Here is a 13,312-nt window from a genome sequence, read left to right on the forward strand (position 1 = left end):
TTGGGCTGACAGCACATTCAGAAGAGCTAAGAAAACAAAGGTATAAACTTTAAAAATCTTTTAGGTTTTGTTTACTCAGGCAAAAAGGAGTCCAGACTATAGCAATTAACTGAGTGTGATGAATAGATATAGCTGACCTGGCAAAATCAGATCAGCAACACTTTGTCAGCAGCCTATGTGGTCTTTACCTTCCTTCCCCAACCCATCCCTCCCCTAAAACACACACACACACACACACACACACACACACACACACACACACACACACACATGCCTGCAAAAACTCAGTTTTACTGTCTCATTTGATTTATTTATCTTTCAGCTCAGGGAGCTATATATGCTGAATTTCATTGTTCCCCAATTATTTCATGCAGGAAAATCTTATCTTTCTGGAGAATCAGTGTTGTATATTTTGCTGCTACTTCTTTCCTTTCCTTTTTTCCCTTTTTCCCTCTTTTTCTTCCTTTCTCTCTTCCTTTCTACTTCCTTCTACAGGGTCTGCCTAGCTAGTGCTGGGTCTATGTTGCGCCTTCACTCATTGCTTTATTCTTTCACTAAACTGTCTTTAATAAGCACCTACTATGTACCAGTCACTGGGCGAAGCTCTGGTGATACAGAGATAAAAGCCATGCTCTCAATCTTCAGACTGTTCATAGTCCAGCAGAGAAGTTCTCTCATGCTAAGGAATCAAACTGTATGTACATGATTTGTTGAATATAATTGAATCTTTAATGCTGAAATTTACAACTTTAGAAACTGGTAGGTTGGAAAGATGTTTGAACATGGATTTAAAAACCATCAAATGGACGAAAATGGTGGAGCCAATCGCACATGGCCAAGGGAGCTTTCATGTCCTGGTGTGGCTGTCTAAAGCAGTCCTATAAGTCACCTAGCTCTCAGAACTGGTTTTCAAAAAGGCTGGGAGAGGTCTCTTACACTCCGGTAGTAGCTCAAATGTGGGAAACCCAGAGTGAAGGCAAGTGAAGCCAACTGGAGCACTCAGCTCTAGCCACATGTGAATTCAACTGTGGTGAAAATTCTCTAGAACTCTCCTGGGCTTGGCATACTTTTCAAAGTCAGAAGAACTTTCCTCAGATTGCCTAGTTTCTCTGAACTTTGAGAATAAATTTCTCCTTTGTGGTTTAGAAAAGAAGTAGAGTGAGGGGGAAAAAGAAGCAGGAGAAAATATTAGTTTAATAATCCCTCAATTGTAAGAATGGGCAAAATATTCAGGGAAAAATGAACATGATTCAGAGGAGGGACTGGGTGTTTGGAAAATACGGCTTTCTCTGCCCAGCAAAGTCCTTGCTTACTGCAGGGAAGTTCAGATGAGCTTCAGTGTGTGTGAAAGTGGATCTCTTTGGAGTAAATTCTTTAATTTGATCTGGGGATGGAATGTACCTTGTACACCTCCTTCTTCAAGGAACTGACATATTTCCAGCTTGTAATTCAGTTTACTTAAGATGAGGACAAAACAAATCACAGCATTTCCAGAAAGTCTAGGATGGCAAAAATTCCCCTCTCTGTCTTCACCATTACACACACACACACACACACATACCCACCCACACACACACACGCTCTCCATTGGGTGGGGCATCTTGTACCAAGCGCCAACAATTTAGATGCCTATATACCATTTGGTTGTTATTGCATGAAGAAGACTGGGTGTGGTATGAAATTAGCTGGTTGAATTCTTGTTTGAAAAAATGGCAAATGTTTAAAATACTCAGTGCTCCTTGTTGGTGTACAGTGAATCTTGTCCTTCCTGGATAAGAATGCTTATTTGGTGGAACTGATCTGTGTAGACCTTCTCATGGTAGAGGAAGAAGAACCTTTGGGTTCACTACCAACAATATTAGATTTGAGGTTTTGAGACCTCAGGAACACGTTGGACATGGTTGTGACTATAAAAAGGCATTTGGGGGATTGATCTCTCAAAACATGGGAAAAGAAGTAATTTTAGAAGATTGAACCTATAGATATTTTGCAAGTTATAGGCAATATAGTCTGAGGAATTCAGTATGTCTTTCTAGGTTATGAATTATTTCATGTTATGTTGGGTTATTCTCTGTTTACTAGGAAACCCCCTCCCTTCCCTCAAAAGGAGAAAGTGGGCTTTTATGATAGTCAGAATATTCAAATTAAAAACAAGGAAAAATACTGTAACTTGTTCTTAAGAGAGGGACAAAAGCACAAAAGATGACTCTGCTAGAAATCTGTTCTTGGTTTGGTAGCCTTTGTGTCTATTCCATACAGGTTAAATTTGTCTGTGTCTTAATGTCTTCTGAAATTATATTGCACCGATGTGTCCAAAAACATTGGCCATCAACTTGAACTTGAGAATCGGTTCCACAAACAATTGCCTGCCTACATTGCGCCAGGTGCTGAAAACAGGGATCGATACGACCTCAAGTCTAAGTTGAGTCAAATTGGTGACCTGCCAATAGAGGGCACTGGGGCTCAAAGTATGCAACTGCTCTGCCTTGTGTCCCACCCAACATATGACAGTGGGCTTGATCCAGGGAAATACAGGACCATTTTCAAGGGTGAAAGGGGGTCCAGAGAGTGTTTCTTCTGAAACGCTGGGTTAAATGAATCATCCATAACATCACGATCACGGTCACTATTATTACGTTTCATTTGATCTTCAACTCCAGGCCTCCAAAAGAGTGGCACGCTTTTTATGGGAAGGGAGAATGAAGAGGCATCACATTTTCCAGGGATTTTGACTGAGCAAGTTGGTCTTGCCACTTTTCATAAAGCTGATAGGGTTTAGGAAGTCCCCCGGGCAGCTTAGTCAGTAATTGGACTCTTTAAGATGTATGTCACCTCACCATGAAGCCATTAAATCAAGGCAGAGAAAACGCTCAAAAGAACAAAATCAACTTTTTCCTCAGCCTTTACTGGGTGGTGGGGGAGTCTTGTTGGACTTTGTGGCTGTGGTGAGGCATGGTGTCAACAATGTATGTGTGTGTGTGTGTGTGTGTGTGTGTAAGAGAAAGAGAGAGAACAGCAGTGCCAAGTTTTGTCTCTTAGAGATAACTTTCATTCTTAATGTGAATCCCAAAAGAATAGGATTGGGAGTTATCTCCCAAATACTCTAGTTTCCCGTAACTGTGGATTTGCCGTTCTAGTACCTGCCTAAGCATTTTCAGACTGTCAGATGAAATACACTTTATGTTACTGGCTTTCTGGACACGCAGGACAGTGCTTTCTTTGACTTTTCCAGAGCAGAAGTGCCCCTGGTGGATAAGTCTTCATTTTCCCCAGCCCAGGTGAGGAGGTGATGCTGGGGACTGAGGGTGGGGCTGGAGGAGGGGAAATGTTAGCAGAGACTCCACCCGTGTTTCCAAGGTCCTCTGATACTCAGACATAGAGAAGGCTTGCTGCTGGGGGAAGAGCTGGGGAGGCCCTACCGTCCCTCCCCAGCTCCCACTGTGGGCTCAGCTAGCCATTCTGAGAGGCACAGCTGGATATGAGGAAAAGTGGGTAAAGCTTTGTGGACAAAGCATTTTTTAGTGACCCCAGTGAGCCCCCTGATCTCTCAGTAAGACTTGGGGAGCCATAAAACGTCGTCTAGTACTCAAGGGAACTTCTAGGTCATGACTATAGGATCTAATGACACGTGGCCAGTGATGAGGTGAAAGGTGCGGCCGAGGGAATGGAACTGGCTTGCCCAAGGTCACTCTGGTTGCCAGCGGCAGAAGCAAGGCCTCCCACCTTCCAGCCCTGGACTTCTCTTCCTACACCATGAGCCTGTGTGCTTGTGGAATGTCCTCTGGAGATTTTGGGGTGGAGTCCTTCTGGTTCCTGGTCTCAGTCTTGACCTAGAGACTTTCACACCACTTTGCTTTTCTCAGCCAGACCCTTCTTTACTCGCTCTCTTTCGGTGCTCCAGCCATCTGCTCAGCCACCCTGAAACTCAGAAAAGAAAAGAGAAATCTGTGTGACCCATGGAAAATTTCACTGCAGACAAAAGGGCAGCCCCAACCCCTCCCCGCTTTGTTCCATTAGCAATCTCGAAGGCAGTTTTCTTTGGCTTGTCATCTGCAGGTTTTCCCAACACTGGAATTGCCCTGACTCCCAGCAGTCCTGCTGGGCTGCCATGCCTCAGTCAGAATTTGAAATTTGCCATTCTTCTTAAAATCACTTTTTCTAGGGGTTTGCCCTGTCAGCTTGACTTATCTTGCACTCAATTTGTTTCTGGCTCTGATTTTTTTTTTTTTTTTCATATTGAAATTTGAACTGGCTAACAGACTTGTTGGTTTCCTCCATCACTAGCTTGATGTAAATTGGTTTTGGGCCTTAAGTAATTGTGAAATTGTTGAAATGTGTCTCTGGCACCCAACCACCTCCTTTTCCAGCCCCTTCCTATCTCATACCTTTTCCTTCCCTAGCTTTGTCCAGTGCTAGCTATTTCTCTTGGAAGTATTTACCAATATAACCACGTTATCTGATTAGACCTATTACACTTGTACAATAACAGCATTTCTAAGACAATTTAGGCATCTTCCCATCTCCACTTCTCTTCAGTTGTGCCAGAAGTTGGTGATCTGTAAACTTGGCTGGTCACAGAATATCCAGAGATTTTTGTTCCAAATACACGCCTCACCAGGGGACAAAAGAAGGGAATCCTTGGGGCCTGGTATTTTTAAACAATATTTCCAGGCAATTCTGATAATTAACTGCTTATTTCCAGTTGGAAGATTCCTTCCAACCCTGAGATTATGTGATGCTATGATTTTATCCTCATCACAGCCCTGCGAAGAATCATAATGATAATAACAGCTGACATATTAAGCACTTACTAGATATCAACTTCAGAGCTAGGCATTTACATGAATTACCGCAGGAGTGAGGCTATTCTTAATCCCTCTTCAACAACAGGGAAATTTAAGGCACATATTGATCAACATCAACTGATAGAGACCTGACTAGTGTCTTAAAATTTCTGTAACTACTGAGGAGTAAAAAATCCTCCAAATTCCCCACTCTGGGTTCCAGGGTTCTTTGTGCAACATGGGATCAGTAAAAGTGGTCTCAGGTCATTCAGTCTGCAGTCCAGCTGTGAAGTCCTTAAGGACAAGGAACGTGTCTTCTTTTCTACACTCTCCCCTCCTCTAACACACCCTCACATCCTGCCTGGCAAAGAGAAGGCCCTTAGCAGATGTTTGTTGAACTGAAATTATCTGTAACCCAGGTCTCTTGACTTCTAGCCCAGGGCATTTCTGCTATCAAGACTTAATGAACTCCAGAATCCCAAGGTATAAATTGAGAACAGAGTTTAATTTGTTATATCATGGACAGATATTTGGGATTTTAAAGACTCAAATCATTCAAATTACAGAGATAATTATCTCGAATGATGGACAAGTGACCATATATATGTGACCCACATATATATGGTCACTTGTTTTTCAACAAAGGCACCAATGCTGTTCAATGGGGAAAGGAAGCTTTTTTCAGTGAGTGGTACTAGAACAACTGGATATTAATATGGAGTCTAAAAAAAAGAAACTCTAGCCCCTACCTCACAGCATACATACAAGTTAATTTGAAATGAGTCATAGACTTAAATGCAGAAGCAAAAACGTTAAAACTTCTAGTAGATAACATAGAAGAATATCTTTGTAACTGTGGGGTGAGCAAAGACTTCTTAGGCCACAAATTTACAAACCTCAAAAAAAAATTGATAACTTGGATCTCATCAAAACTCAGAAACAAATTTCTGTTCATCACAAGATAATATTAAGAAAGTAAAAAAGGCAAGTTGTATGGGAGAAAATATTTGCCAAAAGACTAGTATCCAGAATGTACAAAGAACTCTTACAGCTCATTTATAACAAAACAAATCACCCAGTTAAAAAATGTGCACACACACACACACACACACACACACACAATCAACTATACGCCAATAAAAATTTAAAAACATGTGCGCAAGATTGAACAGGATTTCCACAAAGATATCCAAGTGGCCAACAAGCTGCTCAATATTATTAGACATCAGGAAGCACAAAATAAATTAAGAGAGGTATTACAGTGTACATGTTAGAATGGCTAAGATTAAAATGACTGACAATATGAAGTGCTGGTGAGAGTGTGGAACATCTGGAACTCTCATACACTGCTGGTGGTAGTACAGAATGCTGGAATCCATTTGGAAAACTGGAATTTTCTAATAAATATCAACATACGCTTACTCTATGACCCAACAATTCCACTCCTAAGCGTTTATCCAAGAGAGATGGAAATATATGTTTAAGGAAGACTTGCCTAGGAATGTTCAATAGCAGGTTTATTAGTAAAATCCCTAAACTGGAAACAATGCAAATGTCTCTCAACAGGAGATCAGGTAAACAAGTTATAGTATATTAATAACATGGAATACTATTTAGCAATGAAAAGTCGCTGATACAAACAACAGCACAGAGGATTCTCAGAAGCAGTATATTGAGTGAAAGAAGCCAGTCACAAAGACTTCATGTTGGATGATTCTATTTATATGAAGTTTGAGAGCAGCCAGAATGAATTTATGATGGTAAGTGTTAGAAACATGATTATCTCAGAGAGAGAGGGAAGATGTTATTGACCGGGCAGGGGCACGTATAAACTCCAGTGGTCTGTTGTCAAGTAACAAACTCCCCCTAAACTAATGGCTTAAAGCAACGACTGGCTCATTCTAACCCACAGTTTTGTGGGTCAGGAATTCAGGCAGGGTTTGATGGAGAGATTCTTCTTTTCCGTGTGGCACTGATGTGTAGGCTGGCCTTGAGGGTCCCAGACAGATTCCTGGTATATCTGACACCTGCAGAGCTGGTTAGAAGGCGGGGCTCAGCTGAACTCTTAACTGGATCACCACGGTGACTTCAGGCAGTCGGTGACTTCAGGCAGTCGGTGACTTCAGGCAGTCAAACTTCTTACTTGGGCTTAGGGCATTGAGAATGGGTGTTCGCAGACTAAGGCAGAAGCTCCCTGGCCTTTAACTGGTGTAGCCTTGGCAGTCACACAGTATCACTTCTGCCGGATTCCACATCAAGGCAATCACAAGCCTGCCCAGATTCAGAGAGAGCAACATGGATCCCACCTCTCAATGGCAGAAGTGTCAAAGGATTTGCAACCATGTTTTAAAACTGCCCTAGGAACTTTCTGGGGCTGATGGGAATCTTCTATAGTTTGATCTGGGTGGTATGGTGGTTACAAGCGTGTAGAAAATTATTGAGCCGTATACTTGAGATCTGCCCACTTTATGTAAGTTACCCTGCAATTTAAAATCTCTGCAGAGTGCTCTACATACAACACTCTCATTATTTTCACAACAATCCCATGAGTCAAAAATTATTATCTCATTTTACAGATATACTATTTTACTTAGTAGCTTGGCCAATGCCAGACAGAATCAGAGTTCAAATCCAGGTTTATCTGATCCCAAAGTGTCTTGTCTATCCACTAATATCCTGTTACAGGGACAAAATGGTTCATTCATTCATTCATTTATTCTTCAGTTAATGTCTATTGAGAACCCACTGTACGTTGGGTCCCAGGCTAAGAACTGGGGATAAAAAGGAGACTAGCATATATCCTTGCCTTCAAGGGGCTCATGACCTAAAGGAGGAGACAGATTTGTACATAAATGTCAATCTATAATGTGATCAGTATTATATCATATGGGATACATTTTCTGGACTCCCAAATCAGGATCCCATGAAATATTTGGTACCCATGGACAAAAAAGGATAGAATATTTGAAATCAGAACTTGTTCTAGAAAATATATGGTCGCAGTAGACTAGCACATTTACAAATGTGCGAATGGGGCCCAGAAGAAGGAAGCCTGGAGGGAGAACAAATTTTTTAGAACACCACTGCTTTACTCTCCCAGAACTAGACCCTGACTGTCTATACTTAGTTACGTCTGTAATCTTTCAACTTTACATTTCAGAAATACTCTTTATCCTGTTACATTCTTGCATGTAAATTTAATTTGCTTAGATGTTTTTCTCTTAAAAAACTTTTTTTTGGCTTTAGGGTTTGAATTTGATTGGATTTTTACCTCTTACTTTCTTACTCCTTCTGCTTTTTGTCATTTTAATCGCATTTGGGATGGATTTGGTCCAGACTTGAACTGTCACACCTTCCCCTTCTGTGACCACACAGGGCCATCTGCTCTGAGACCTCAGTCTTTGTGATTGCCATCCTGGGATCCATCTTTCATGCCTTTTTCTTGTTTGGCATTCCAGGCTGCCAGAGTTAGCTAGCTTTGACTAGCAGGTGTTGATGTGTTGATCTCTTGAAAACAATTTTTTCTTCCTTGTCAGCTCCCCGATGTATCTCCCCATTGTCACCAGCCACCCTGAGATATGGGGGCCTCAGCCAGAGATTATGGAGTGTCAGCTCTCTAGAAAGTGTCTGGGGCCCCATCAGTCAGCAGCGGGCTTGGAGGGCATGCGGCATTGTGCTGGCCTGAGTTTACAGAGAGAGACCGCTGAGCAGCTGCTGGGGCTGGGACATACTCTGGGTTATTTCTTCTGGGAGTGGGTAGGGGGCTGATTTTCTAGTTTTTCTGGTCACTTGGATGGATTTACCTCATCTATCTGCTGAGGCTCTCCTTGTACCTAAAAAAATAACAGTGAGACAGCCATTGAGGTGTGAGCAGACCGGCTCATCCGTGGACTGGCCCATGATACTGGCAGCCTGATCTTGCCTTTTCAGCACATTTATTGAGTGCTTACTGAATGTTCTGACAAGTGCTTCAACAGCAATATTTCATTCAATTCTGATGATGACCCCGAGGAGGAAGATAAGCCTCGGGAGATTAAATAACTCTTCACACTCACATCGCGATTAAGTGTGTGGGTCAGAATTTGAACTCAGGATTGCCTGATTCCAGACAATGTAATCTGACCTCTTTGCTGTGCTCTCCTGACTCTCTGAGGATATAACAATTTAACCATCGGTTACCTATGTGCTAAATGTGGGGCTGGTAGCACGGGAATGACTGAGATAGAGTCCCTGCCTTTGAGAAGTTCTCAGTTTAGTGAATAAGACACAGACTGGAACACAAATAATTCTAATCAGGGCATCAATAGGAGTTCAAGGAGTTGATGTGGAATCGGAAGGGCATGGACCTCTGTGTTTGGGGATGGAGTGAAACCGGGGATGCTTCCTAAAAGCAGATGGGGTGGAGGGGGAATGTCTGGGCAGGGTCTGAAGGGTACGGGACTTGCCCCCTCACAACGCATGCGGAGACTCTGTATTGCCCAATACTATTAACTAAATGACAAACTGAAAACTGGTAATTAGTGCCTAAGCTAGAAAGTCCCTCATCTCTGAGGGGGTGACTGAGTCTTCCAAAGCTGGAACTGGCACCCTGGAGTTTGGGATTTCCAGGCACCCAAGGGGTGCATCTTGTCAGCATATTTACCATCCTGGGAAACCAGAGGCTTGGACGTGAGGCTTGGAGGTTCACCCAGAGGCCAGGCCTTAGCTCGGTGACAACCTGATAAACTTCAGCTCTCTGATTCTACGATTTACGATCTGATGAGGGAGCAAGCAGTGTCCTCTAGGTCTGAGGTACGTTTCATGAGAAGCTCCCAGGGTCTAAGAATCAGGGCTCTATGAATATCAGATCCTGTTAGATTTTAGAGTATTAGATTATATTAGATAATGTGGGTGTTTGAAGAAGCCAAACACCCCATGCAGGTGTACATACATGCAAGTTCTCATCTTGGTCTTCTTAATTCCCCTCTCTTCACTCTGCTTTCTACCTGCTGAAGAGTGGAGGGAATCAGGCTGGAGTCAGGAGGGCCTGGTACTTCAACAGGGCAAATAACTTCACCCCTGCACATCCTATCTACCCAAAGTCTTTAAGACTTTGTTCTCCCTTCTCTGTACGTGCCTTTTCCTCGCTCGCCTTCCCTCAGCCCACATCCTTCTTATTTCCCTCAGTCCCTCCCTCTCTCATTTGTCTACTTTGCTGGTACTTTCCCCTCCTCCTCCTCATTCTTCCTCCACGTTCGCCCTCATTCCCTCTCCTCCCCACTCTCTCAATGCCCCCCATTGCTTTATCTTGCTTCTCCTCTCTTTCTCTTCCTTATTCCCCCCACATCCCATCCCCCCATCTAGGTACGATCTGTGCTACACAAGGTCCTCGATGGCCCACCAAATGCTTGCGGCAATTTTTTCAAGTGAGAGGGAAGAAAAGAAGGAATTAAATCATAGTATTGGCAGCTGGCAATCTGCTTCAATCGCAGAAAAATGTCCCCGGCTTCCTCAAATATTGAAACATTGATGAAGAACAGATTTTCCCTGGCTGTGTGAATTCCCTTCCGTCCGAGTTTGGCAGAGGGACTGCCTTGCTTGTTATTATTATAGGCGTTTTGATGCATTCCCTGCTTAGCAAAGTTGGAATGCATTTCAACCAACCCCTGAATTGATGTAACACTATTTTTATTTGTAATGAGGGTGTATTAAAATATATATACATTTCCACTGATTTCTGGCTCTGGGGAGGGTGGGATCTGAGGACGTCCAGGCAGGAAGGCCTGGGTTTTTCCATCCTCTGTCCATGGGGAGAGTGCTGGAATTTAGGCATTCTCGCTTGTCCCCACCCCCTTGTTAGATTGCACTGATTTTAATAAACATTTTCCTGTCTTAGGTTTCCTCAGTGACATAGAATCAGATGTGTCAGTTGGATGGTGTCTTCCAGAGGTCACCTCTCTCTGCCCTGGACACATGGTCCATGGGCCCGAGCTGCGTAGGGACTGAGTGAGGGGTTAGGGAGGAGACAAAGAAAAGGAGAGTTAAACACATGGAGAAAATGTACAGATACAGATATGCAGTTATTTCACTGTGATCTGTCCTGCGCAGGGGGACACAGAGTGAGTGGGTGATGAGAGGAAGGGGCACAGAGGCCGGCCCGCTAGGCTGGTAGAAGGGGCTGTGAAGAGGGCAGGGATGGTTTGATAGCAAGGAGCACAGGGATGCTGGGAGGGGCAGTGGCAATGGCTACTCACAGGGAGCTTCTCTTTTTTGGAAAAACCTTTAGTACCTTCCATTGGGGTAGCTCCATCCTTTTATCAGCAGGTAACTGCCCCACGCAAGCACACCTGGATGCAAGCTCTTTGGAATTCCAGAGTTCGCTGGGATCTTAGAAAAGATGATCTAGTTCTGGGGTCTTAAGCTGGAGTTTCTGAGAGTTCTGAGAATGCCCTTAAATGAAAGAAATGACATCAGTGTTCATTTTTTCTGGGGCGTGGGGCAAAGGTATAGCCTTCATCACTCCTGAAAGAGACTCTGATCCAGATATTCTCAAACCACTGGTCCAGTTCAGCCCCTAGATTGACCATCTGGAGGGACTGAGGACCAGCAAGGTGATGTGGCTTAACTAAGGCCTTGTAGAGAGTTATTGTAATTCTTTCCATTTACGGACAATGAAACAGGCCTGGGGAATTCTAGTGACTCAGACAGCCAGCAGCAGAGCCAGGCTTAGATTTGGTAGCCTGGCTCTCAGCCCAGCCTCCTTTGTTCATGCCCATCTTTCCTGCTGTGCCGCTGCTGCCTCCTTAACCTCCCCATCCGTGTCAAGCAGCAGCAATGCCTGTCTCTCCCAGACTTCACTCCCAACCCCCGAGAATTGACAGAAATACCTGGAAAGGTATTTGAATGGAGCCGGTGTTCACTGTGATGTTGTTTAAGGTCAGCATTCTAACACCCAGTATAGTGGTTCCAACCTCTTTGGTTTGGAGGAGGCTGAGGGATGGAAATTCTAAGGCTTGACTTAATAGCGTGTGATGCAGCCCCGCTGATCTCCACTTACTGTCGTTAGTACTCATGCTCCATTTGCTGCAAAACAAATTCACTTTAAAAATCAGGTGTGGGAGGATAACATAAGGGTCAGAGGGCTTGGCAGCAATCCGGTTAAGCCTTTCAAGCTTTGTCAGTTTTCACCAGGGGCTCTGAACTCCAGGTCCTCCGAACCTTTTTCTGTTCTTTGAATACACCACGCTCTTCCATGCCTTTGGTGCAAGCTGTTCGTTTAGCCTGAAACACCCTTCCTCTGGAAATGCCTTATGTTTCTGAGACTTGCCCCCAAAGTCACCCCCACTGTGAAGCTTTTTCTGGCTCTCCTTGGCAGAGCTGGTTCTCCCTCTTTTCTGTTCCTGGCCTGTTAGAGAGCTTGTCCTGGGTTTTGGTGGGTAATGGTGTAGGGATTTGATGTCCCAGCTAGACTGTGAGCTCCTGGAGGATGGGGACTGTATAGAACACTAAAGGGCAATGACTCTCACTGGGGACCATTTTGTCCCCTACCCCCTGAGGGGGAGAGGTAGAGCGCTAGTGGCCTCTAGTAGGAAGATTTCAGAGATGTTGCTAAATATCCTACAACACCCAGGACAATAAATACTTTTTGGGCCCCAAATATCAATAGTACCACTGTTGAGGGACCTGCCATAGAGGGTCAATAACCTGTGGTCAAATTCCTCCAACAGCTGATGCAAATGTGTGAAGGGTTAATGCAGTCTGGGAAGAGGATTAAATGTTTCCACGTCTGAGTGGACAGACAAGGGGTGTGGCCTTTGACAACAGACATTTTAAAGAAAGTTGCAAACACTTGGTTTGTGTTCTAAGAACTTTTTGTGACTCTGTCAGCCCTCAGAGAAGATGGCATTGAAGTTTCCTTCCAAATCTGGTATTCTAGAACTTAGTGCCCAGTAAATATTTCTTGAAAGGCAAGGATTAAGGCTGCTGGCTCTTTGGATGGGAGACCTAATTTAGGAAGATTACATCTTTATGAAACTCTTCTCATGCTCTCAAAGGAACTAAAGTTCTTTAAATGAGGATTTTAAAAATCCCATTTGAGGATTTATTGCAAGATAAGAGACAGACTACAAGTAGAATTTTAGGCATATTCTACCTAATCAGCCATATTCTTGAGTGTTTATCTTGGAACAAACACATGGATGAACCATCCTTAAATAGTCAGCATATAAACTAAGGAATTTTCTGTAGCTCCTCTGAAGCATGCTAGTTAGAAGGCTAAAGCAGAGACAGTACCCACATGAGGGTCCATTCAGGAGGAGCTGGAGCTGGGGTGCTGGGGAGGGGAGGGATGTGCAAGTTCATGGCAAGGAAGGGAAGTAGAAGGAAGGAGGGTAAATAGAAAAGGTTGTTTGGTGAATTGAAAAAGGCAAGGGACAGGACAATGGTGTGTGGGTGCCACAAGGAGGCTGGCTTAACAACACAGTCTTGGATGAGTTGAGTCATTTGGAGAGGAGGTCCACAGCTATAGGAAAATGTTTCTATATCTCTAA

Source organism: Tursiops truncatus, chromosome 7, assembly GCF_011762595.2.
Source record: "Tursiops truncatus isolate mTurTru1 chromosome 7, mTurTru1.mat.Y, whole genome shotgun sequence".
NCBI lineage: Eukaryota > Metazoa > Chordata > Mammalia > Artiodactyla > Delphinidae > Tursiops > Tursiops truncatus.